Source organism: Uloborus diversus, chromosome 1 (assembly GCF_026930045.1).
Source record: "Uloborus diversus isolate 005 chromosome 1, Udiv.v.3.1, whole genome shotgun sequence".
In the NCBI taxonomy this organism is placed as follows: Eukaryota; Metazoa; Arthropoda; class Arachnida; order Araneae; family Uloboridae; genus Uloborus; species Uloborus diversus.
Genome location: NC_072731.1, coordinates 54,134,664 through 54,160,394, shown reverse-complemented (window position 1 = coordinate 54,160,394; position 25,731 = coordinate 54,134,664). Strand labels below are relative to the sequence as shown.

At 31.6% G+C, this 25,731-nt stretch overlaps 1 long non-coding RNA gene across 1 annotated transcript; it reads right to left on the bottom strand.

The window, feature by feature from the left end:
* Window positions 1–7,400: 7,400 nt before the first annotated feature.
* LOC129229672 (uncharacterized) lies at window positions 7,401–23,549 on the bottom strand. The gene is made up of 2 exons (XR_008581112.1): window positions 23,458–23,549; window positions 7,401–7,624 (listed from the first exon to the last, which is right to left on the bottom strand). It is a non-coding gene; the product is annotated as an uncharacterized LOC129229672 (long non-coding RNA).
* Window positions 23,550–25,731: the final 2,182 nt, after the last annotated feature.

The window sequence follows — 25,731 nt, the reverse complement described above, 5'->3', positions numbered from 1 at the left end:
CTAATTCTGTAGATTTTGGGGTTCATAATAGGGATCGGGGTCATGTTAGATTGAAGTTGGTATGTTTTTCGATCGGTTTTGCGTTTTTAGCTAACTTGTACATATCTGCAGCTTCTACAGATTTTACGTTAATGTGGATTTGTGAAGTATTTTTTTTCCAAATGTAATACAGTATAGCTTCGATTTAACGATACTCGATTTAACGATTTCCTCGATTTAATGACGCATTTAACTAGTCCAAATTTAACTGTATTTAATGTATTTTCTCTTCGATTTCACGATAATTTTCCCGTCCTTTGACAATCGTTATATCGGGGTTACACTGTATTATTTTTTGTTTATGTTTTTCCTTGTTTAATTCTTTTGCCACACAATTATTTTTACCCAGAAAAAAATGCAACGTATCAATTATAATTTCATCGAATGTCAAAAAAAAAAATAAATAAATCACACTATTTTATTTCAAAAATAATTTAATTTTTTCCTTAAAAACGTTAAAAATATTTCCTTTTCATGCGAATAAATCTCCTTCTAATATATTTTTTTCTGAATCCGAAACTGTAGTGTTTTCATAAAAAAATTAATACTCTTTTTACTGCAAAAATAAATTGTTTAAACTAATATTATTTCAGAAGAAATTGCGAAACTTTTCAAAACATTTTATCACACACACTAGCCTCTATTCCTTATTTTAGAATTTATATCAAGAGCAACTCGAACAGCTGCAGAAATAGCATTCGGGAAATGACGCATGGATTCAGAAAATGTTTGAAAGCTTCACATTATATTTCTCCGTCCGAAAACTTGGGTAAGAATAAGGAGTGGTATTTTTATCGGAATTTATACGATATTCCGTTTGAAATGTGCTACAGAGTATTCCGTGATCGCCATTCGAAAACTTCGGATAATCTACCGAATATCACGTGACTGTGACGAAGTCGTAAAGGAGGTTAGATCGTAAAATGGAAGATGAAAAGGAAAAAAAAAAAACTTTTACTCACAAAGTTGCCCAGATACAATCGAGGTGTTAAATTCGCCTACATGGATTTTCATTTGAGTCTGAGTTGTGGGATATAGTTTTTCTTCACTATTTTTTTTTCTCCTTGAATTCCTTTTCGATGACCAGTATTTTTACGATTATTTCCATTGCTTCATCACCAAAAATGTGTGGTTCTTCAGTAGAATGAGGCCGAAGAAAATAGAATGCTTTTTTTGTTCTTATCCGTGTGCGCTAGCTAATACTCCATAAATAAAGATTAAAACATCAGAAATTTTCTTCGTCTTTTGTTTCCGTCTTTTCAACAGATTTTTTTTTCTTTTTCTTATTTTTTATGCTCCAAACTAAAGCAATGCATTTTCTTCTTTTGTCCATTTCAAATATTGGGAAAATAGGCAGCATATATATATATATATATATATATATATATATATATATATATATATATATATATATATATATATATACTGCCTATTTTCCCAATATTTTTTTTAACTATTATTTTTTCAGCATTTGGATTCGACTGCATAAGCCTCGACAGCTAAGCTTTCTTGTCAGTCAAGGGTCCAAACAAAGCGCTGAAATTGGGGAAAGAAATATCTATTTGAAAAAGTAAACGGTTTAAACTGAAAAGAGATTTGCGTTGGAATTTCCTTTATCCGTTTTCTTTTACGGTGAAAGAATTTTGTTGTGATAAATTGTATTAACTTTTTAGGGCTGTTTGTTTTTTGCGCACTCTGAAACTAAACTGGAACGAATAACTTCGTTATTTTTTCCTCTGGAAAACCTGTAAACTAATGCAACTAATTCTAATTATCAGAGACTGACTATATCTTTTTAAGAGACTGGGCACAAACTGTATATGGTGCACCGTTCCGCTTATAATTATAACGTAATAAAGCACTTTGATGCTTATAAAATGACACAATCAGGCCAAATTTGTTGATGAAGGGAAATGTGGGGCACAGTGTAATAGTTAAGATAAAACTTTTTTCGAAACGAATAAGGTGTAAATTTGTTCTGAAAATTACGGTACAATAAGAAAGAGTATTATATTTTACAATAAACTTGTATTGAAACATTAATATTTATTTTTTTGCAGTAAATATGTACCTCCAAAAAAAGGGATGGATTTTTTCCGGTTTTTTAATGAGGCAAAGTAAAAGAAGATAAATATTTTTATAATGTAATATTTCCTATTCACTTATAAAATATATTTTTGAGCAATAAATGAGAGAATAAAAAATGAATGTCTAAATGAAAAGAAAATGAAACAACAAACGAATAAATAAATAAATAAATAAATTGATGGATGAGAAAACAGAAATCATTTGATAAAATATCGAAATAACAAGAAAAATATGCGAATGAATGAATAAATATAGAATTTATTAAATGAAGGAATGTAAATGAAATAATAAGTGAGTGTGTAAGTAATTTGATAAAAGATTGAATAAGAAAATGAAATAAGGTATTTCACTTTGCCTCGCATGCACTTGAGTGTACAAAGCATTTAAAACATAAATAAACCTAATATTAAACAAATAAATACTGCACTGAATATTAGTGGATCTCAACTAATATATACAATGTTAATAACATGGACGTTATCATTTAATAAAAACAAAAATAATCTTTGACTTACAATAAACTATTGCAATACGAGTATCAAGTTTTGGAAATTCCATTTTTTCCCCATGATCTTTGATTTTTAGAGGTAATTTTTTCCTTACCAAAGTAGACTACATGTGTTGCTACATAGTTAAAATATTACTAGATAAGTGGTGCTAAAAGCAGAGTAAATATTTCACTATTTCACTTTGCCCCACATTCCCCTACATCTTCAGAATTCGACAAATCGAGGGGTACTTAAAAAAATTTTTGGTGACGTGGTTTTTTTAGGAAGAGAATCTTTCAAAAGTCCTATTCCACTAAATTTCCCTATAAACTCTGAGAAACAGTTCGTTTGACGCCATAAGTGCTTTTTTTTTTTTTTTTTTTGGCTTCTAATATCCTGCATTTTTTGTCTGTCTCTGTACATCTTATTATTTTATCTCTGTGTTAGTATTACAATTTATAATTTTTAGGACAACTTTAAATTTTTCCAGGTTGCTATAAGGTATTAATGCTAAAAATGTCTGTCACTATTTTTAGAAGGTAATAATGATACAATTGGACTAGCATTAAAATTTGTGAAAAATATTAAAATTTTATGGATTTTTTTTTTCTAGACCTAGTGATCCCATGTTAATTTTGTGTGACATGAAACTAATTATTTTTTAGAAACTTCGGCTACAAATTTGCTGCTATTGACCCGTGCTCAATGTGGCCATGATTTAATCTGGTACTCCTAATTATAAAAAGAAGTTTCGTCCAGAACTAAACGAGCCTACTTTTCCATATACACTGTAACAAATTTCGGAAACGTTTCTGGATATATCAGAAACGTTTCCGAAATAGTAGGAATCCTTCATCCAGTAGCGAACTCCTCAATATTCAGAAAGCTTTTTGTTATTTCAAGAGATCTAGAAGCGGAAGTGATGACGCAACGCTTCGAAACCTATTTCATCCTTCCAACACAGGCGCCAATGAGTCGGAAATAACGAGAACTTCTTTTTTTCTTATCTATGGTTGCTGCAGTCAGCAACTGTTTTGCATTAGATTGCTTGTTATTTCATGTCTAGAGAGTAGTAAAATGTGTCGAAACTAATTTTACGCCTTTGCATTTTGGACTGCCCTTTAGACGATGTACGCAGCTATTAAGTTAGTTAATAACCTTTTGCTTCTTTACAATTTCCAATGCGACCATAATTAGATATATATTGTGTGTTCAAGCGTGAATAGTTTCAATACCCGTGTTTATACTTAATGAAACGAAACCCTTTGGATTACTTATTCAGTTGTAATGGAGGTACTTATATTTTCTTCCGCTCATGTTCACTTGTAAGTATTAATGAATATTTTAAAACATGTTGTTATATACATTTATATTTTTGTTGATTTGCATTTGATGAGGCTCCAATTGTAACTGTTTTTGGATTTATCGAATTAATTTAAAGTTATCCTACATACCTATGTGCGCGGTGTACTATTTGTTGTAACCAACTGAAACTGATTAATTACACAAAAGAAATAAGATTTATATTTGAGAAGCAATCACAGAAAAGTTATTTCAAAATACTTGGATGTACATACATTTTGGTTCAAAAAGAAAAAAAAATCAATTGTTTAATTCATTAGAAATATGGTAATGCAAATATTTTCTAGTATTGTAATATGCTCCACAAAAAATGTGCCGGTATAATTTATCTTTTTTTATTATAATTTATTCATTCATTTAAAAATATTTATACCATTAGAAAATGACCATGTTATCTATTAGTAAGAACATAGTTATGAAATTAATTCATCTGCTTATTCATTTTGTTTAATGTGGTTAACAATAAAAAAATTCCTTGACATTAGTTCCGAAAATAACATTTCCTTCGTGGATATACTAGTTTAATGTAGGACAGTCAGGAGGAATGAGTCAGTGGCAAAAATGGAACAGCTGCATTTACATGCCGAAATAAAAAGTAATATTATTTCATGTCATCGTTTTAAAAGTGATCAGTTTTTAAATATACTATGTTATTAATATGCAATGCACATATGGTGAGAAGACGAGGGGCGTTCATCACGCAGACTGTGCCATTGACATTTTCAAGGGGTTGCTTTTTTTTAAGGGGGGGCTTTATATCATTTTATGGGTGCACCATCACTCTTATGGTGTGGGGGGGACTCTCGTATATATGAAATGGAATAATCATGTAATAGAGTTCAATGTTTTAATAAATAAAATATATAATGCATTTTGCGCACACTCTAAAAATAAAATCAGTAACCTATTTTGATTAAGTATCTATATTTGTGATAAACTGGAAAAGGGCAAGAACAGAAGAATAAACCCGAATGGTTCCAGCAGGGGGACTTTGGTGTCATATTTAAATTCATCAATTTCTCTGTTGGTACTTTTCGGTACACTTTGTTCGTCAAAGAAATTGACTTAACGTGAACGAATTTCGGAACGCAAAGTGTAAGTAAGTTCTGTCAAATTTTATCCGAAAATAAAAGCTATCAAGTTTGATACAAGATATGTTTTTAAGTTCCGCATTAAAAATACAATATGTTGATAATTTTGTCTTGAAAATATGGAGAGAAAAACTGAAGTTTAATATTGTTTAACAAACAATCCCACTTTTGAGAAAGTACTCCCCTTCCCTCCCCCGACGATTTTGTGATTATGAATGAAACTACTATATTATTTCATAAATTTTCAAAAATTTATAACTGTGCATATGTTATGCTGTTAACCTTGCTATTTGTCATTAGAAATTCAGAAAAAAAAATCCACGAATGATTCTAAAATTGCTTGTTTCATTGCTCTTAGATATGAAAGAATTGAAACTGATATGGCATGCAATACTATAGTAAAGAATTATTTTTTAGAAAAAATCACGGTAAAAGGATTCCGAAATTCTCAGAAACGTTTTTGAAAAATGTTTGGAGAATTCCGAAATACTCGGAAACGTTTTCGAAACTTTCATGAACCACAGCTGCACAGAATACTCAGAAACATTTCTGGAAATTACGGAAAGAGGATTCCGAAATACTCAGAAACGTTTCTGAAAATTACAGAAAGAGGATTCCAAAATACTCAGAAACATTTCTGGAAATTATAGAAAGAGGATTCCGAAATACTCAGACACGTTTCTGGACATTACAGAAAGAGGATTCCGAAATACTCAGACACGTTTCCGGACATTACAGAAAGAGAATTCCAAAATACTCAGAAACGTTTTTGAAAATTTCATGAACCGCAGCTGCACGATATACTCAGAAATGTTTCCGAATTTTTTTTACAGTGTACCAATATCGACTTTCTAGTTTTTCTGATCAATACTCTCAAAAATAGCTAAAATCGCGAATTATTTCTAACATAATATTTTAATATTTTAAGCTGATTTCTAGGAATAAAATATGCCTTACTCATCTAAAGAATTTGATGGGTAAAAAAATAGTAAACGAACATATAAATTAGCCGCATCTTTTAAACAAAGCAGCTAATGCTCATTTTTCCGTTAAAAAAAATCTTAAACCGCTTTCAAAAAAAAAAAAAATTAAAATTAATAAGCTCATTAAAATAAATACATCATATCAACAAAAAAATGTTTGCATTTCCCCTGTAGCCAAAAAACAATTAACGTACTTTCAAAATAAATAAAAAAGGACAAAATGTCAACTAAAAGAAATAATTTTCATCATCAAAAAATAAATAAATAAAATTCGTCTGCGCATATCTTTACATAGAAACATAAAGGACTCCGGATTTCTCACCAAACACTGAATACATAAATTAAAACTTTAGCGTGAAAATAAAAACAATTCATATCAACAATAATTATTTCAATGTAAAAAACATGGCGTTGGAGTCGGAGTCGATCTCGTTTTGGGACAAAAGATTCAGATTCGGGAGGCTGAAGGTTTTTAATTCAAAGACTCGGAGTTGGAATCGGTCATTTTCCCTTAAAGCCTGTAACTCTGCCAATGTTTGTGGAGTCGGAGTCAAATTTTCGAGGGTCAGAATCAGTCGTTTTTCCTACGTGTATGCATTTTTACCAAAGCTACGAAGTCAGAGTCGGAGTTCGATTAATTTTCGGGCATAGGAGTCGGAGACAGAGTCAGGTGTCCCAAAACTCTTAGAGTCGGAGTCAACAGTTGTTCGTCGAGAACTATTTCCAACAAAATTTGTTTGAAGTAGGGTAAGGCAGGCCTAGTTGAGCAATTTTTCACTTGAACGGATATAGCTTCTCAACGATAAGTCTCAATCGATTGTTATGAACCTGATGGCTTAGTAATGTATACTTTTTAAAAGTGTCCATAGTTACTTGTTGCTAAAAGCACATGTTTAAGATCTGCAGCTGTCGGAATGCAAAAAAGTCAAACTTGCTCAACGTAGCCCATAGATGGGGAACGTTGAGCAAGGTCATGGGGCAAGTTGAACAATTATAATGTCTAGCCAAACCATAGGATAAATGATAACTAGAGATGAAATAAAATTTCTGTTTGACACACAATCAACTCTTTATTTATAATCTTTTAGTGACAAATTTAAAAAACTTAAAGGTTTTTTTTTTTTTTCGAATTAACTGAAATGGTTCTAGTTTTTGGATGGATAGCTCCGGATTTCGTTTTTTAAAAGTTTGTAAACCAATCTTTTCCGGACGTCTGATTTGGATTCCAGGCGGATGGAATTTTAACGCTAAATTTAACAGCACACTCGTAAGCAAGGCAACGAACGTCTTTTGGAGAATATTCATGATGAATTGATGCCATTTGCAGCAAGTATTTTTTTTTATAGAGCCCGCTTGTTGGGAAGAAAAAACTTGCCTCAGTTTTGCATAACCCATTGATGAATCACCATCTTTTAATTTCTTTAAAAATCTTTTCAAAGTCATCTGCTTGATACCGAATTATTTTGCGGCGGCATTCACAATTTTCCCCTCATCATTGACAGCCTTCGCAGCATTATTCAAGTCGTCAGTAGTGTAAGAACATCGTGTAGTTTTCCTTTTATAAGTCCGCATCCTAATAGAAGCAAAAAAATATATTACTACTTTTATTTCAATCGCGAGGGTCAGTTGAGCAATACTTGCTCAACTATTCCCAAACCAAGTCTGAAAATATTTTTTTGTTTGTTTAAGCTTTTGTGATTTTACTTACTTTTGTAACCCTCCTGTTATACTTTGTGGTGCATGAGGAGTTCTGAATAGCTCTTAAATAAAAAAAAAAGTCTTAAAATAAAGTGATATTGCGAAATAAAGGTACGAATTATACCCAGAATCTCTATACATATAAAAAGTGCAGTAAATTTATGAAAGAATAAAACTTGCCTGACGGAAAATATATAACATTGGACTAATACAGACGAATCCTTGCAGCAAATGAGTTTTTCACTTTTTTGTCACAAAAAAAAATTATATGCACAAACAGTTCACTCATTTGTCGAGCTGATTGAAGAACGTTCAATGAGTTCCCCTCCCATAACTCTTTCTTTCTGCCATTTGATGCATACACGTATGGTAAATAGTTTTCGAGATATATCGATGCTCAACTAGCCCCACCCTACCCTAAATTCGCCTTAAAGTTCGGAATCTATATTGACTTCCAATTTTCCCGTAGGCGCTAATGTTAAGATATTTGAACTGTTCAAAAGTGAACGGAAAATTGTTCAAATTGAAAAGATATTTTCTATATATCAGAAAGTGAAATATGGGAATGAGGTGTCCTCGCCGAGATCTTTCGAACGAAAAAAGGTTTGTCCGAATCGGACTGTTCACTCAAAAGTTATTTGCGGGGGGAGTGGACATAGGGAAAGACCGACAGACATTTTCCCCAATCTCAAAAACCTACTTCGCATTTTTTAATATTTCGTGTTTATTTAATTAATTTATTTATTTTTGATTTTTTTTTCTGGTTTTCGCGATATTTTTAAAACCTTCTTTCATGTTTTTTTCTTCTTTCTCTGACTTTTACTTGGAAAGTAGGCTGAAAAGAGTAACCATAGGGGGGGGGGGAGCATCATTATGTACAAATCTGTAACTAGGCATAAATACTTTTTTGAATTTTACTGTAGAGCGCGTAAAGGCAATCACGTGAGAAAAATACAGAACCGTATCTTCAGGAGGGGAAAAAAAGTAAAAGTTTTTTTAGCGTGTAAAAGAGATAAGTCATGTGAAAAGCATAAACAAGCCCTTCTTCGGTGAATAATGAGGAATGGAACCGTGTGACAGAAATGAGGAACACCTTTTCAGTAATGGAAATGTAGTTATGCACTGCTAGGAGCACGCAATGAAGAGGTACCTTGTAGCCCCGAAGTATTTGAATGAGTCAGAAACATGTGAATGGGTTGTGGATCTATGTCTTTATTACCTTACTTTGCCCCAACCCACAGTTCGCGTGAAAGCAATCATTTACAGACTGCAGAATATTCCGTGTAGGCGATCTAAATACTAGTAGCATTGATAAGAAACTGCTTCTCGGCGGTTTTATTGCTACCAGTGTTAAACTGGTTAATAGAAAATTCTATTACAGCAGAAGACCGAAAAACAAGTAGTGTTATATTATGAAATGCTATTTAATTTTTGTGTTTTTAAAATTAAAATATTTTGAATTGTACTTTTAAATTGAAAAGCATTATTTTCATCAATTAAGGATCGTACTGAGAGTGAAATTTCGACGTTTTATTTATTTATTTCTTTCCTTCTCTCCATGGGTATTCGAAGTACCACTATTTTGTTGCCATCGCCAGCCAAATTTTTTAAAAATGGTCTTTGAACTCCTGTCCGTACGTTAGAAGTTTTTACTGCTTTAATTGTTTTATAAATTTTTAATCATGATGAGAGTGAAATTTTAACTTGGGAAAAAAAAGAAGTTTTGTGCCCAATATACAAAATATAGTTTTAACCCACGTTTCCAGCTTAGGAATAACATAGAACGTTTAGAAAAATGTATCTAGAAAGGTAGTTCAGGGTACAGTGAACAATTTTCACTTATTATTTATATTATTACATATTTATTTATTTTTTTTCATTCATTTTTTATTTTTTATTTTATTTATTTATTTATTTATTTGTTTTTTGAAAAAAGGAAAAAAAAAACAATGTTCTTGCAAAAATTACCAAATATTATTATTATTATTATTATTATTGTCTATTCTATTACATGCAACGCTATTTCCAACGGATTTTGAAAAAAAATAATAATAATTCACATGCAGTCACCGTGCCCCATCCCCGATGTACAGTCTTTATTATTTTTATTAAATTATAAAAAATTACTTATCTTTTTTATTTCACTTTCTCATATTATTATAGTCTCAAAAACATAATGAAACCATTTGCATGAAATAAAATTATGAAAATGTAAAAAAAAATTCATTAAGTGAAAATTAATCAGCGAATTCATATCTGTATCACATCTAGCAGTTTCATATCTGCTACTGAAACAATGAATGACATTGACATATTTAGTTTCGTTCTGGAAGTTCTTGAACACGTACAGTAAAACTTGTAAAGTTGACCACCCTTGTAAGTTGACAACCTAACGAAGTTGACCGCTATTTTCAGGCACATAATTACGTCTGCATCATATAAATCAGCCTCAAAAAGTTGACCACTTGTTTAAATTGACCACTGAAGTAGTGCACCCCAAGTGGTCCACTTACACAGGTTTCATTGTATTTGAATTAGATAAGATCATGAAAATATCTTTTACATCAGTAATAGATTCATCTGTAGTTTCTAGAACGATGAAGATAATAATAAATTGGTTAATTATATTGTGTTTATTTGCATATTTTACATATTCAAAGGAACCAAATATTTTTTAAAAATCATTTATTAATATCATACTATTTAAGTATTGTAAAACTGTTGATTATTATTAGTTTTAAATGGGGGAAGTTCCTCAAAATCCAACTGGGATCCACTCTCCCCTATAAGCAATCGATTTGAAAAGTAGAAAAACTTAAGAGGTGAAACATCACAGGTTGCTCTACAATGAAAATATTTACTTATGGTCCTGTTTCCTTAAAAATATACAAACGATTTGTGACATAGCACATCAGGTTAAAGTATGTCCGCTAAAAAAATAACCACAGTAAAAGATGACTAACATTAAAATATTTTCAGTTATACAAACAAATGTTCAGTAATATCGTCTACTTTTGCGTACATTTTTGATTCGCAGCTCTAGAGCTTAATTACAGCACTTTGCATTGATTTAAGAACTTAGACAAAGAAACAAAGCATTTTAATTTTGAGTGAACAAGCCATACGTATCGTTGGATATGTCATATCCTACTTAAGTACATCGGTTTTACTGACTGAACACTTCCTGTAATAAATTTGAACTCTAAAAAAATACAAAAAAAAATACTGTGCAGCTATTAAAAAGCTATTGAAAAGTTTAGTCTAATAAACTTTTTGAAAAAATGTATTCTTAGGTGTGTTCTTTTATCTTTAATTGGATAGAAGATAATTTTCAAAAAATTGTATTTTTATCGTCTGTGGCTCCTTTTTCCGAGTAACGATTTTTGTACCTTATTAGATTGAAATTCTCGTCTCAAGTGGTTTTTCTTAACATTTAGTTTTGATATTTCCGGTAACTATATCCTTTAAATGGAGGGTTTTTTTTTTTTTTTTCAAGTTTACTAAAGGTGTTACTTTTTACTCGTGTACACTGCATTACTATATAAAAACTTATGAACGACAAAAAAAAAGAAGACTTGCTAATGCTAATTTTACTCTTAGAATGCACTTAATAATATTATTATTTTCGCCCGATTTAAAAATGCGTTCGAAACTTAAGAAACTGATGTGAAACATTTTCTTACTAATAAATGATCAAAGAGTAAACACAAGATAACAGAGAATTTTTCAAACAAGAAGAATGCAGTAATACTTTGAATAACTATTTGATAGAATAACAAAAAAAATACTCCAATTTCGGGAATAGTAATCACAGGTCAATCGTTTAGGCCTAAGACTTGAAAAACTACTTCATTGCATTTCTTTACATTAATTCTTCAGGTTTTGAATATATGTAATAACAGTTTACAAAAATAAAAATACTTTTACTAACCTGCAATCCCTTGGAAGATAAATGGGAGGATAACTATTATAATTCAGTTCGCGACTTAATGATGCCATGCAATGAATTTTAAAAATAAAGTTTATTCCCAGACGTTAGAAAAACCGATGGAGCAATTAAGACTTGCTATAATGTCAGAGAGGTGTTTTTTAAGACCTTGGAATTTATTTTTACAGTCGTCACAGCCCTCTATACTTTTATTTGCACTTTTTATATCTAGGGTTGTAATTTAAAAAAATAATAATAATAAACAAAAGATTCACTCAATTTGATATTATTAAATAATGTGTAGAGATACTTTTGAACAGCGTTTTTTGCAATAAAATTGAAACAAAATATCCTATCATATTACAATAGAGTTGTATTCATCTGTGTTGCACTTTCGTGATGCAGTCAATGTGTTAAAAATTTAAGAAATGTTTGTCAGGGACAGGGTACAATTCACGTAGATTATCTTTTTTACACTTTATGCCAGAAATTGCACCCAGTATGGTCACATACAGTACTTATATAATACAGTATGTGACTATGCATATTTCTATCATTTCTTGTAAATATTTTATGTAAAAGATATCAATGAATAATCAAAGTGAACACTTTTATGATATGCATAGGACTTAAAAAACAAAAATTTATAAAATGACTCTTATAAAATTGTAAAACTGACTACCAAACGGCACGACCTTGAGGGTTACGGATTTGGACGAAATTCCAGATATAGGTCTCTTCTCTCTAGATATGAGCCCAGGTAAAGCGGTTTGACTGCACAGGTCTTAGTTTGACTGCAAAGAGGTAAAACTTAAATGAATTATTCCCGAAGAGTTACTAAACGAAATGAAAGTTTGATATGTTAAATTTAAAATGCTACAATTGCGAAATGGTATATGATTAAATAATACGAACAAAAATTACTTTCTGCCAGCTGATGCAGGATAATAACGGTATTTTGTCATTGTTTGTCTCTTCGGACAAGATTACTCATACTGGTTTCATTCATTTATATCTGTAATTTTGTTTTTCCAATAAGTTTGAAAATTGTGATCGATTGTAAAAATCTTCTGTCATATAACTCACAGTGCGTTATAGAACGAGAACTCGAAAAAGAAAATTAAGTAATCTGCAAACGGATAAATTAAATGATGATGACATGAATTGCTAGGATAAAATTTCGTCTTTACTTCGCTTACGGGGAAAATGGTTAATTTTTTCAAGTTATAATAGCTGTGCCTCTTCTATTGATATTAGCGCAATACTATTTAATCTTTTTTTCCGAAGTAAAATTTTCTTGCAACTAAACAAATAATTTTCCGGATAAAAAATATTTTATTTGCAATATACAGGGTGAGCACAAATGATAGACCTGATTTCAAAAAATCATATTTTCGAAACTACTGAACATATTACAAAAAGTTATTCGTGAATTTAACAAGAAATATTCCAAGTGCTTTTCCCAATAAAGTTCAATTGCATAAAAGTTCAATGTCTGAGCTCATTGTGGGAAATATTCAATTTTCAGTGCTCAATATTGGTGCATTTTGCTTCACATCTAATCTTTACTAATAATAAAGCTCAAAGTCTCCCTGTCTGGTTGTGTGTAGGATGTCTGGATTTCTGTGACGCACATAGTGCCTAGGCCGTTCGGCCGATTTTCATGAAATTTGGCACAAAGTTAGTTTGTAGCATGGGGGGGGGGGGGGTGCAACTAGAAGCGATTTTCCAAAAATTCGATTTTGTTCTTCCTCTATTTCAATTTTAAGAACATTTTCCGGAGCAAAATTATCATAAGATGGACGAGTAAATTACGAAATTATCATGACGTGGAATGGAAGAGCGGAATGAACATAGCCAATTGGCGAGAAATTCGTCATCCATTATTTGTAAATATACAGGCGAACCGAATGACCTTTTCAACTACGGGCAAAGCCCTGCGGGTACCACTAGTATTTAATACAACTCGTGCCACACATTTTAGACATGGTAGAAAGAAGCTCTGGTTACTATTCAGATCAGGATCGTCTGCGGAATAATTTTCAAATACTTGAGTTATATGAGAAATAAGACAAAATAACAGATCCAGAACACTATACAGGCACAATAAGCAGTTTATTTGAATACCTTTTCACCTTTTTTTTAAGTAAACTTTTCTTTTTTTGTAGCCTTATATCTCTATTCTTCAAACGTGGCAGTTCTATTGGAAATACTGATAGGAAATGCTTGCGTAACCATTTTACTTTTTCTGGCTGAGTTTATATTTGCATTTATATTACACTCAGTGCGAAGATTATGGAAAAAGGAAAAAATTGGGCGGGATTTTTTACTATTACTATTTTTGTTCCCTTCAAAACTCCTTAAAAGATTTCGATTTCCGCTACTGCGGGAAAAAAGTTTTTGAATTTTTTAAAAATACGATTGTATAAACTGAATAAGAACTATATTATATTCATAAGGTTCGCAAATATGTTTCTGTTTTGTAAACTGTACTGTAGAGACATTTTTGGCTATACACACATTTGCAATTAAAACAAAGGTAGAGGAGACCGGGGCAAGGTTTTGCAACATTTTATAAATTACTATTTTGAGTGTTTTCTCAAACATACCTAAATGTTTACTTTTACTATTGTAGATAAATATATTTTTCAAAAGGATTTCATTGCATTAATTCCATCTGTGGAAAGTTATACATATCCGTAAGTTTTGTAGCAGCTAACCGATATGGCTTTATCCCAAATAGTGTGTGCTGTTACACTGAAAAGTGTAAATTGTTATGTTAAGTATTTTAACGAACAATAATAATTCTAGTATTTTTACAGTTACAAAGTATATTTGTTATTATTTTGTAATTTTTTTGGACTGTCAATATTTGGTTTCCTTGTCTTCAGATGTATTTTCGCTAAATAAGTATATAGTTTTCTTCTTCAGTGTTAGTCATTTAATCAATTACAATTTCAAAGCATTTCTTGCTGGCGAATCTGCTAAAATAGCAATTGTCATAAATTTCCGTATACGAATCACTTTTCTTTCGCCAGATTTGGGGAATGTCTTTATTTTCACGGTCTGTTACACAAAAACGACTTACTCCAACGCAATCACCAACAAGTTATCCTATATAGCGTCATTTTATATCTTATTCTAAGTAAATGGTAGAATGAAGTTGCGCAAACCTTTTAAATACGTAATCACTTATTTGAGATGAAAGGTTTTACGTGGCATAGAAAGTATGGAAATATTTCCTTGTGGTTTAATCACAAACCGTTAATAGTTCCATTGAAGAAACCACACAATGAAAGCTGTCAGTTAACATGTGAAAAAGGAGTTTCCCTACCCGTACTTCAGTTGACGTATCTTTCAGTTGACTATGTAACAGGGCCATTCCACGGAAAACAGTCATTTTGTGCCGCATGTGACGCTTCGTACATTTCATTAAGAATAACATAATTTTAAAGGGTAAAGACAGATTTTTGTTGCTTACGAAATCACAAACGTATGTGTAACTTCCTAAGAAAACAATTTCGTCATTACCTTTTAAAATTACTCGCCTTTTACCAAATACAAGAACCGTCACATGCAGTACAAAACGACTGTTTTCAATGCAGTTAATATATACGTAATTTTTTTCCAATAGTTTAAATTATGTTTTCTCAACAAATGAGATATGTTTCCTTTGTGTTGAAACCTTAGCTTTTAAAATCTACAATTTGTTACGTCACTGTTATATTAATAGAGCACAAATTATAAGTATTGCATACCGCAAACTACAAGGGGTTGACTTTGGATGTCCCGCACGTGACGCACGCAAATAAATTAAATTTCAACTAACAAAGTTATTTAATAAAAATGATAATGTGCCAGGAGTGTCTTCGTATCAAATGCGAAGATTAAAAAATATTCTTTCACCTGTTATATTAAAATATTAAGATCTATAAGAAATTTTAGTGAAACTATCGAGTCGGATTGCCCGCACGCGACAGGGGGATGGCCTAATAACTCTATCTGGTGTTACCCCTACTTATTTATGAGATAAAGCCTAATTTATTATTATCATCCAACAAACGAACATCGCATTCCGTCAGCCGGTTTTTTCCCCCAACGGTTGGAGTAGTACATCAAACAGAGTAACACATGAAACAAATAAGAGGGAACTAAAAAAGCATCAAAGGGGTAAAGTCATCAAAGTTTCAGATGATAATCAGATATTACCCCCCCCCCCCATAATGCTTCTTGTCTCCCAATATCTATATGCCTCTGTCTCTCCTTGGAACGGCACTGCAGGAATCAGGTAGACTAGATTCAAATTTTCATTTCTGTTACACATTGAGCACGTAGCTACATCGAGAATACCGAGGCAGTTAAAATGATAGGCGAGGCAGTCGTGTCCTGTTTACCAGTTAAAATATTATCTACGGAGTTTCTGTGGTTGATGAGAAGTCAACATAAACTCGAAATTTGGCTAGTTCAGCGTTTTGCTGGTAGCAGATAGCGGTTTTTATTACAAAATCAAAGAAAAATTATTTATAACTGCTTCATTTCGTAGAAAATAGCAATAGGTTAAACAAATGTCTTGTTACATTACCCTTTGAATTTGACTTCGGGGTCATTCCATGTCAAGAGATTCAAAATTTGATAAATGTTTCCCTCACCTTTTTGTATTTCTTTGAAATTTAGCTCATCGACTATTTTTAGTCCAAATTTTTAGATTTTTATCTCTTGTTTTTTTTTCTTTTTAATTTATGAAACAGATTTTTAGAAAAAAAAACCCTTTTTTATGGATGCTTGGACATAAAATGGATAACTCAACACCAAATATAGATAGATTTTGTGAAAAGCATTTCATTAAAGTACATTAATTGCTGTTTAATATGATGTGCAACATGACTGGTTTTAAAAAAAAATTCATTTTTAAAAAGTAAAATTTCAATTTCTCACAAAACGTATAATGATTTAAAAAAAAAAAAAAAAAACTCAAACATTTGTGTGTATTTTATCTTCGTTTGTGCGAAATTTCAAGTTGGGATCTCAAAGGAATCATATTTTTATGAATTTTTAGATACAATTTGCCTTAAGAAATAATGATATTTTTCAGATTCTAATTAGTTAAATATGGGGTTCTCTTACTAGTGATGGTCTAGTAAGTTGTAAGCATGTAAGTAAACATGACTATGCTTGAAGTGACCTGGGCTGAACTTGTAGTTTGGTAAAGCCCCCCACCTCGCCCCCAACACCACTTTAAATCTTTTTTTTTTTTCTAAACTGTTTCAAAAATGTAAAATAAATAAATAACATAAAACAGAATGATTAAACTTAATGAAACCTGGTAAATCTTCTTATTTAAAGCAAGACGAAGTACATTCCCCCCCCCCCTCCCAACCACGCTGACGTACGATTAACACTATACTAGTATCACGCCTCACTTGAGATTGAGTTGAGGATTATTTTTTACCCCATATGCTTTTTTTTTTCAGACCAAGTGTTTCTTTTTCGATCTTAACTTCACAAAGTGTACTACATTAATTCAGTATCTGACAAGGAAAATTATGATTCATTTCATCCCCTAACCCTTCACCAACCTTTAATTTTGGAGGGAGGAAAGAAATAGTTTGCCCCAAGCAAAATAGTAACGTTCCCCCCGTGTTGTTTCAGTGTTTTTCCATTCTTTTCACACAAAACTAAAAATAAATCAAGGTATCAGATCATATGTCGGTCCACATAATAACTGTCTTTCAACAACATCTGGAGTGCAGCTGTTTTTTCTTTCCTTTATTCCTAGTTTTTGTTTTAATTTCTGTTGTAAAGGAGAGTAACGCAACGAGATCTATCCATACATATATTGAAAACAGTTATGGATCAAACAAATTTTGCTCTTTTAAGCATAACGTTTCATGTTGTTAAGCTTTATTCCAGATTGCCCCCATCCACACTCACTCTACCTTCCCACTTTCCGAAAAGAAAAAAAAGCTGCAAATGAGTGTGGTTCCATTTGTCTGTTTCAGATTTCCTGACTTTTAGTTTCTATGATTCCCCCCCCCCCCCCCCCATATTTGTAAGCCATAGTCACTTCTGATGCTTGGCAGCGTCTCAGTTTGTTGTAACTATTACTCTTACGTAGCAGCTTTTTCTTTTTTAATTTAAATACAGTTTTGAAAAAAAAAGAGATAAAGTGGTGGTGTGGCGGGGAGGGGGAGGGGAATCACCAATCTACAAATTCATGTCAACTCATTTCAAGCATTGTCATAATTAATCACAACTTACTAGACCATCACTACAAAGAAAACCCCATATTTAACTAAAAAGAATCTGAAAAATATCACTATTTCTTAAGTTAAATTTTATTCAAAAATTCAAGAAAATATGATCCTTTCGAGATTCCAAATTAAAATTTTGCAAAAACAAAGATAAAACACACAAAAAAAAATTGAGATTTTTTTTTTCAAATATTCATTATACGTTTTCTGCGAAATTTAAATTTTAAACTTAAATTACATTTTTTTTAAAAATATTTTGATAAAATTAGTCATGTTGAATATCTTATTAAACAGCAACTAATGTACTGTAAAATGCTTTTTACCAAATCTTTCTATCTATATTTGGTACTGAGTTATCGTCCATTTGATGTTCAAGCATCCATGAAAAAAAAGAAGGTTTTTTCTAAAAATCAAAGTCTCATAAATAAAAAAATGAAAGAGATAAAAATCTAAGAATTTGGACTTTTGATTACCTCGAAGTTTACAGTTTATGAGACAAATTTCAAAGAAATACAAAAAGGTGAGGGAAGAAACTTTGGATCACTTGACACGGACTTACCCTTCATTCATATACAACTGGAAAATCGCCCGTGTAGGTATGACGGGTGAAACTTGCTTCTACAATTGAACGAAGCAATTGCCTGTGATATTTTGATAGTTGAAATTTGAGCCCCAACTTTTGTGGATTAACCCAAAACACTAGTAGATAGCGTTCATTGTTAACCCCTTCTTCGTTTTTTCATTCTCCAAAAATGACAATTTTAACCAGTGAAACAGTTAAGTTACCGGATCTAGTTCAGCCTCTACAAAATAAAGCATTTTCTACGATGTCAAACATTAACAAAAAATATTATGAAATTGTCATGCCGTGGAGCGGGTTTCATTGTTGGTGACGTTAAGAACGTTACTCGAAATTCGCTATTATATAGATGAGGATGCAGAAAATATTCCATCTGAAATCGAAACCCATTTGTTTAATTTTTTCTGCTTCAGATGTAGAATCATGGCCCAGAATATACTAAACCTTTTGTCGACAGCCACTACCGTATAATAAACCTATACAAAGAGATTGGTGGCAGAAATAGAAAAAAAATTTCGAATTTTGTGTATTTGTACTTATTTTTTTGGGAATACAATCTCTGAAGTTGTTTCTTTCAGTACCTGTATCAATCTTTCCCTGTATTTAAATATTTTGTGTAAAAAATGATGGATCTGGGATTTAAATTCTTTGAATAAAACCTGCAAATGAAATCCTAGTCACCGAAGTTTATCCGTATTAAAACATTGCCTGAATTCAAAAATGTAAACAATCCGCTATTGATTTAAAAATCTTGTAGAATACTGTATTTATTTATTTATTTTATTTATGTCTTCCCATGCTTGCTGTAACTGACAGTTAGGTAACATAAAAAATGCGTATTTTTCTCTTGCTTTCAGTTGAAATGGATAAATGCATTGTATCATATTATTCGAAAATATCATTTTCAACGGATTTTGTTTTTCAAACGGACTTTAAAGCTTTTATACTCCAGGCCACTTTTGCAATTTCGGAAAAGTGACAGGAGAAAAATAACTGCTTGATTCAATTTTCTATTCTTTTTTTGTTTGTTTGTTTTGTTATTTACATACTTTGGTACTTAGTTTCCCGTGAAAATGTCAGAAACGTTAGTGTTTTTGCTAAACATCTTACTTTCAAAAGATGTTGTTTTTCGAATTTAGAAGATTTAACAATGAGCCCTTCAAATCCTTAATCAAATAAAGCCTTGCATTTGCATATATATATATATATATATATAGAGAGAGAGAGAGAGAGAGTTTGTTTGTTTCAACGCGCTAATCTCAGGAACTACTGGTCCGAATTGGGAAATTCTTTTTGTGTTGAATAGTTCATTCATTGAGGAAGGCTATAGGCTATATAACATCACGCTATGACTAACAGGAGTGGAGCGTGCTTTGCGATCCAGTGGACGTACGTTCGAGTCAGCCATGAGGCAAATCTTGAGGGTACTTTGCAGAGAAAATCCTAAACGATGCTAAAAATGATTTGTAATATATATATATATATATATATATATATATATATATATATATATATATATATATATATATATATATATATATATATATATATATATACGTATAATTGTCTTATTTTTTTGCATTAATCATTAACTAATAATATAAAGATGAAGAGTTTGTTTGTTTGAACGCGCTAATCTCAGGAACTGCTGGCTCGAATTGAAAAAATCTTCTTGTGTTGAATAGTTCATTCATTGAGGAAGGTTATAGGCTATATAACATCACGCTATGACTAATAGGAGTGCAGCTGCAATAAAAAATGTTATGAAACCGGGAAAATTTATATCTATACTAATATTATAAAGCTGAAGAGTTTGTTTGCTTGAACGCGCTAAGCTCAGGAACTACTGTTTTCAATTGAAGAATTATTTTTGTGTTGAATAGTCCATTTTTTTTTGAGGAAGATTATATGCTATTTTTTAATCAGATTGACTGAAATATTTTTAATTGCAAATTAAATTTTTAATTAATTGTTTAGTTCTTTGAATTCCTAATAGATGGCAGAGTAAGTTAACTCTTCGAGAGGGCGCTGGCCGATAGTGTCGATAGTTGTGAGAACCATGCCCATGCTACGCTGTTGTGATCAGCAAACAAATTTTCGAATGCGTTTTTTTTTTTTTTTTTTTTCGATGTTCAGGTACATAATTTGATTTTGTGTTATATTTCTATTGGGTTTTGTTTTCCTTATTTCTTCAGCGTTTGTTTTTGTTCTTATAGTTGAAAATAGATACTTATGTAAGTAAATAATTTGATTTGTCGTGTTATTCAATTGCGTTTTTTCTTAAAATATTTTTATTGTAGCATTGTTTATTTGGCGAAACACTTTAAATTGCAGGGGGGAAAATCGCTTCACTCGCTAAAGGGCAGGGTTACGGTAACGTGGTTTCTTGGCGCGTTAAGCGATGAACTACGTAGTTGAAGGATTATTTTGAGTTTTAAAGCTACTGTTAATATTTTTATGCGTTTTGGCGAATAGTTTTAAATTTCAAAGAGACCTTACGCTTTATTTTGCTGCATTTTTGTCACTTTATTGCACAAGCTTGCGTATTTGGTTTCCACTGAAAAAAAAAAACCCCCGTCTAATTCCAATATTTTCCTATTGTTAATATTGAATCCAAAACGCGTTTCTTCGAATATCTCGGAAACTCATTTCTAAACGACTTAATATACAATCGTAAGGCCTATTTGATGGGAATTAAACAAAGTCGGCGGAATGTTTTAAAATGCTTTTCAATATATGTCATGTGTTTAACGGCTTTGCAAGTATGTATTATATTTATAAAAACAATAATTGTGAATATACACTATATCACCCAGCATCTGCCGGCATGGCACAAAATTGGGTGTTCACCAGGTTTACAAAAACCCTTGCATGGTCCTATCCGGCACGCTGAAAAAAAACGAGGTTGGCAAATGTATTTATTTTTTTATAGTTAAAATGTATTTAACTTAAGCAATAATATGGGTTTTCCAAATTATCTTAGCATTTATAAACAATTTAATTTTATTGAAATGTCGATTAACAATACTATTTTCAGTATACTGATAAGAAAAATCTAACAAAATTAAAATTAACTTAAAGCGAAGCAATCATATCTAGCTCTAAAACTAAAATATTCTACAATTTCATAAAGAATAGAACGTAACTAATTAATTATATTACAAGCGTAAAACTAAATCCGATATTCACTCGAAGTGAAAATGAATGGAAAATGAATTTTAAGTTCTAGGATATTAGGGGAAAACCTTGTGCTAAAATAATCAGTTCCTTCGGTGCCGAAGGACTGGTAATTTTCAAACAGGAAAACTAAAAAACAACAAGAAAAAACAACTTAAAAATTTTGCCTCTGGGTTTTTCAAGATTTTTTTGCCTGTTAGGTGAACTTAAAAAATTTTCGTTGCTTGTTGTGAATTAATTTCCTTATATATATATATATACTAGTGGTACCCGCACGGCTTTGCCCGTAATAGAAATATTAATAGATCTTTTGGTTCGCCTGTATATTTACAAATAATGTATGGTGAATTTTCTCGCCATTCGGCTTGTACCCATGTTACGGTTCCACATTATGATAAGTTCGTATCTCGTCAATTGACTTGTGTCCATGTTACGGTTCCACGTTATGATAATTTCATAATTTACTCGTCCACCTTATGATAATTTTGTTCAAACATTGGAATAAAAAAAGAACCACATCGAATTTTTGAAAAATCGCTTCGAGGTGCACACCCCCTTGCTACAAACTAACTTTGTGCCAAATTTCATGAAAATTGGCCGAACAATCTAGGCGTTATGCGCGTCACAGAGATCCTGACAGACAGAGAGACTTTCAGCTTTATTATTAGTAAAGATATATATATATATATATATATATATATATATATATATATATATATATATAATTAGTACAGTAAAACCTGTGAAGTTGACCACCTTTGTAAGTTGACCACCTGTCTTTGTTGACCGCTTTTGTCAGGAACGGAATTAGTCCTATCTTATATAATGAAGGAAAACCTCTGTAACTTGACCACCTCTCTATCTTGACCACCTGTCTATCTTGACCACTAATGAACAACAAGTTTGGATTGGAGTATTGTAAAAAACCCTTTGTAAGTTGACCACTTGGTTTATTTTTTAAAATTTTATTTAGCAAAATATTTTTTTATTATTATTTTTTTTTTTAAGCTTTCCAAGAATATTTCTGATGCCAGACCAGCATTTTACCAACTAAATGAAACAGCAGCATAACTAAACCTCCTTTTGAGTTTAACCACATGGGAAAACTACTAAGAACCCTTTTATTCTCCAAACTTGTTTTTCTTCTATTGTTAAGCGAAAAATTTGTAATTTTTGATTAGCTACAAATTTTTAGGAACTATTAATATAAAATGAGTAACTCTTCATAAACAATAAGGCTTTTTTTTTTTTGATCAATTTACTGAAATTTTAAATTTGTACGACACATTATACGTCATTCTGGGAAAATAATCTCTAAAAATATTTGAATAACATCTTAAATTATTGTTTCAAAGTAATGCTAAACAATGAAAGTGAGTTAAACAGAAAGAGTAGGTGTCAATTGCAAGAATTACAAAAGGTGTCAAGGTGCAAGAATTCCAAAAAAAAAAATCATTACCCCCTTTATAAGTTGACCACCTGTCTAAGTTGACCACCAAAGTACTGCACCGCAAGTGGTCAACATACACAGGTTTCACTGTATTATTATTATTATTGAACTATAAATGAGCATGTCACCAAAGCAAGGGTTACGGAAGGCTTGTAATTAAGCAATTGCCTTAAATTCCTAGTTATTTGCAACAGTAATGTTACATTAAAAATACGAAGCTCAAGAGAGTACCATTAACAACACCTGTCAAGTTCGAATCTATGGTTGACTATTTACTGTAAATGATCAGGGAACCTTTCGTTAATTGGAGGGAAAAACTCACCAATCAGGAGTGTCACAAAGCGTTTCATTAAGGTACGTTGCAAGCACAAGCTATTTTTATCGCTTCAAGATCTTGCTAATGTCCACTTGTGCTCTTGGAACAACCACCTAGTAGTTCCATTTCACTCTCAAGGTTTTCTTTCCTCTTAATTAGTAGTTTCTGCAGCTTTTCAAACATCGTCGTATGTCAACGACAGCTGCTCTTTCAACGGAATCCTTGAAAGAGCAGGTTGTCTTAGAAAAATAAGACAAAGAAAAACGTCTCCGAAGAAAACACGTCTGTCGTAACTGTGACATCTTCTGGAAACAGAATCTGGTCCACCGGGACAGGTGTTCAACGTGCGCAAGCAAGATCCACGTGCGCACTTTTTATTAATTAAGTCTTTTTCTCCTTGTTGTTTTCATTTAAAATAAGTGTTCGAAATATTTCGTACTATAATGGATGATGAATTTCTCGCCAATTTGCTATGTTCATTTGCTTGCCCATGTTACGGCTCCACGTTATGATAACTCAGTAGTTTACTCTTCCACGTTGTGATAATTTGCTCGGAAAATTTTCTTGAAATTGGAATAGAAAAAGAGTAAAATCGAATTTTCGAAAATCGCTTCGAGGTGCACACTTTCATGCTATAAACTAATTCTAAGCCAAATTTCGTGAAAATCGGTCAAACGGTCTTGGCGCTATGCGTGTCACAGAGATCCTGACAGACAGACAGAGATCCGGACACAGAGAGATCTGGACAGAGAGACTTTCATCTTTATTATTAGTAAAGATACGCATACCACTGCAGACAGCTTGCAGTTAAAAAGAAATTCTGAGCGACACAAGCCTGAAAGGATAGTTTTTACAAGGCACATGAAAAAAAAATTGTATTGTTTTTGGGAGAGTTAATTTTTTTTAATTAATGAGTAATGATGATCAGTTAAAGTTTACCTAGAAAATATTTCATTTTGATGTAAAAATCTAATTTTGTTGAAAAAGTTATTTTGCTATTTTCCTACTTAAGTTAGAAGAATTTTTCGTTATTTTCAGATTACAATCACAAATTTAAAAAAAAAGGTGAGAGGTACGAAATCAGAATTACAACTTTCTTGTTTTACATTTTGTGGAATAGACCAGAAAATAATTACTCGACACCTTTTGACTCAAGATAAAGTACTGAAGCGGCACCTTTTTAAAAAAAACCTACCGGCCACAGTTAAATATTGCTTCATTGAATTTCTTGCTTCTCTTCTTTTTATTTCGTCGCTTTTGTTTTGTGATATAAAAACGAAACAGAGTCGTTCAAATGGTATTTCATATTGCCAAAGGATAAGAAAATCTTATGTACACTTTAAATGTTTTAAGAAAATCGTTGGTTGAAGCAATATTCATTCTTATATTTTTTTTTTTTTTTTTTTGAATGAATATTAATACGTATAACGTTGTAGTAAGGTCTCATATGCTACAGTTTTCACGGAAAGAATTGCACTGAATTAAGTGTCTATTAATGACAAAAAAATGGCCACCAAAAAAAAAAAAGAATGTTATCTGCTGCTGCCGATAATAATAAACGCTTTAAAAAATGCCCAGACACTACTGATGGCATAAATTGTTCTTAAAGAATTCTTCCTCTTTAGATATTTAATATCATATCATTGCAAGACGATGTAAAAATCCAGGAACTTCCGCCTTTTTATAGTTCCCACCGAGATTAAATCGCTAATCAACTCGGAATTTCCACCAAAATGATGCTGTATTTCCACTCGAGAATTAGGACACAAATAACGGTGAAGATAGCAGGTACATGGCATCTAACAAATGCAGGTCCCTTACCAATAAACAGTTTTTATGTGTTCAAATCGTCTTTAATTTCGACTTCATGAATTAAAACATATCGATTTCGCAAAATAATTATTCACACACAGTATAATAATAAATGCTTAATTCATGCCAAGATCACAGACTGCAATAATGACGTAATCCGCAGGTTTTCGGTCGGTGCAGCTCGCGAGAGGAGGGAGCCGTAATGTAAAAATACCAAAATTTGTTAAATGAAACAAAATTTAATGTATTCCTGAAAATTTTCACATTCTAGTACCTCTGTATCTTTTTTTAAAATAAATCTCATTTCATCATCTAAAAGTTTTTATTTTTGTTTATTTATTTCCTTTTTAAACTTTTTAGAACAAACTTTGCAACTCCATTTTACAGCTACCAACTTTTACTGACCAATCAAGATTGCTTATTGTCATCGCTTTGCACAAAATCTGACTCTTATCTCAAATTGCCAAA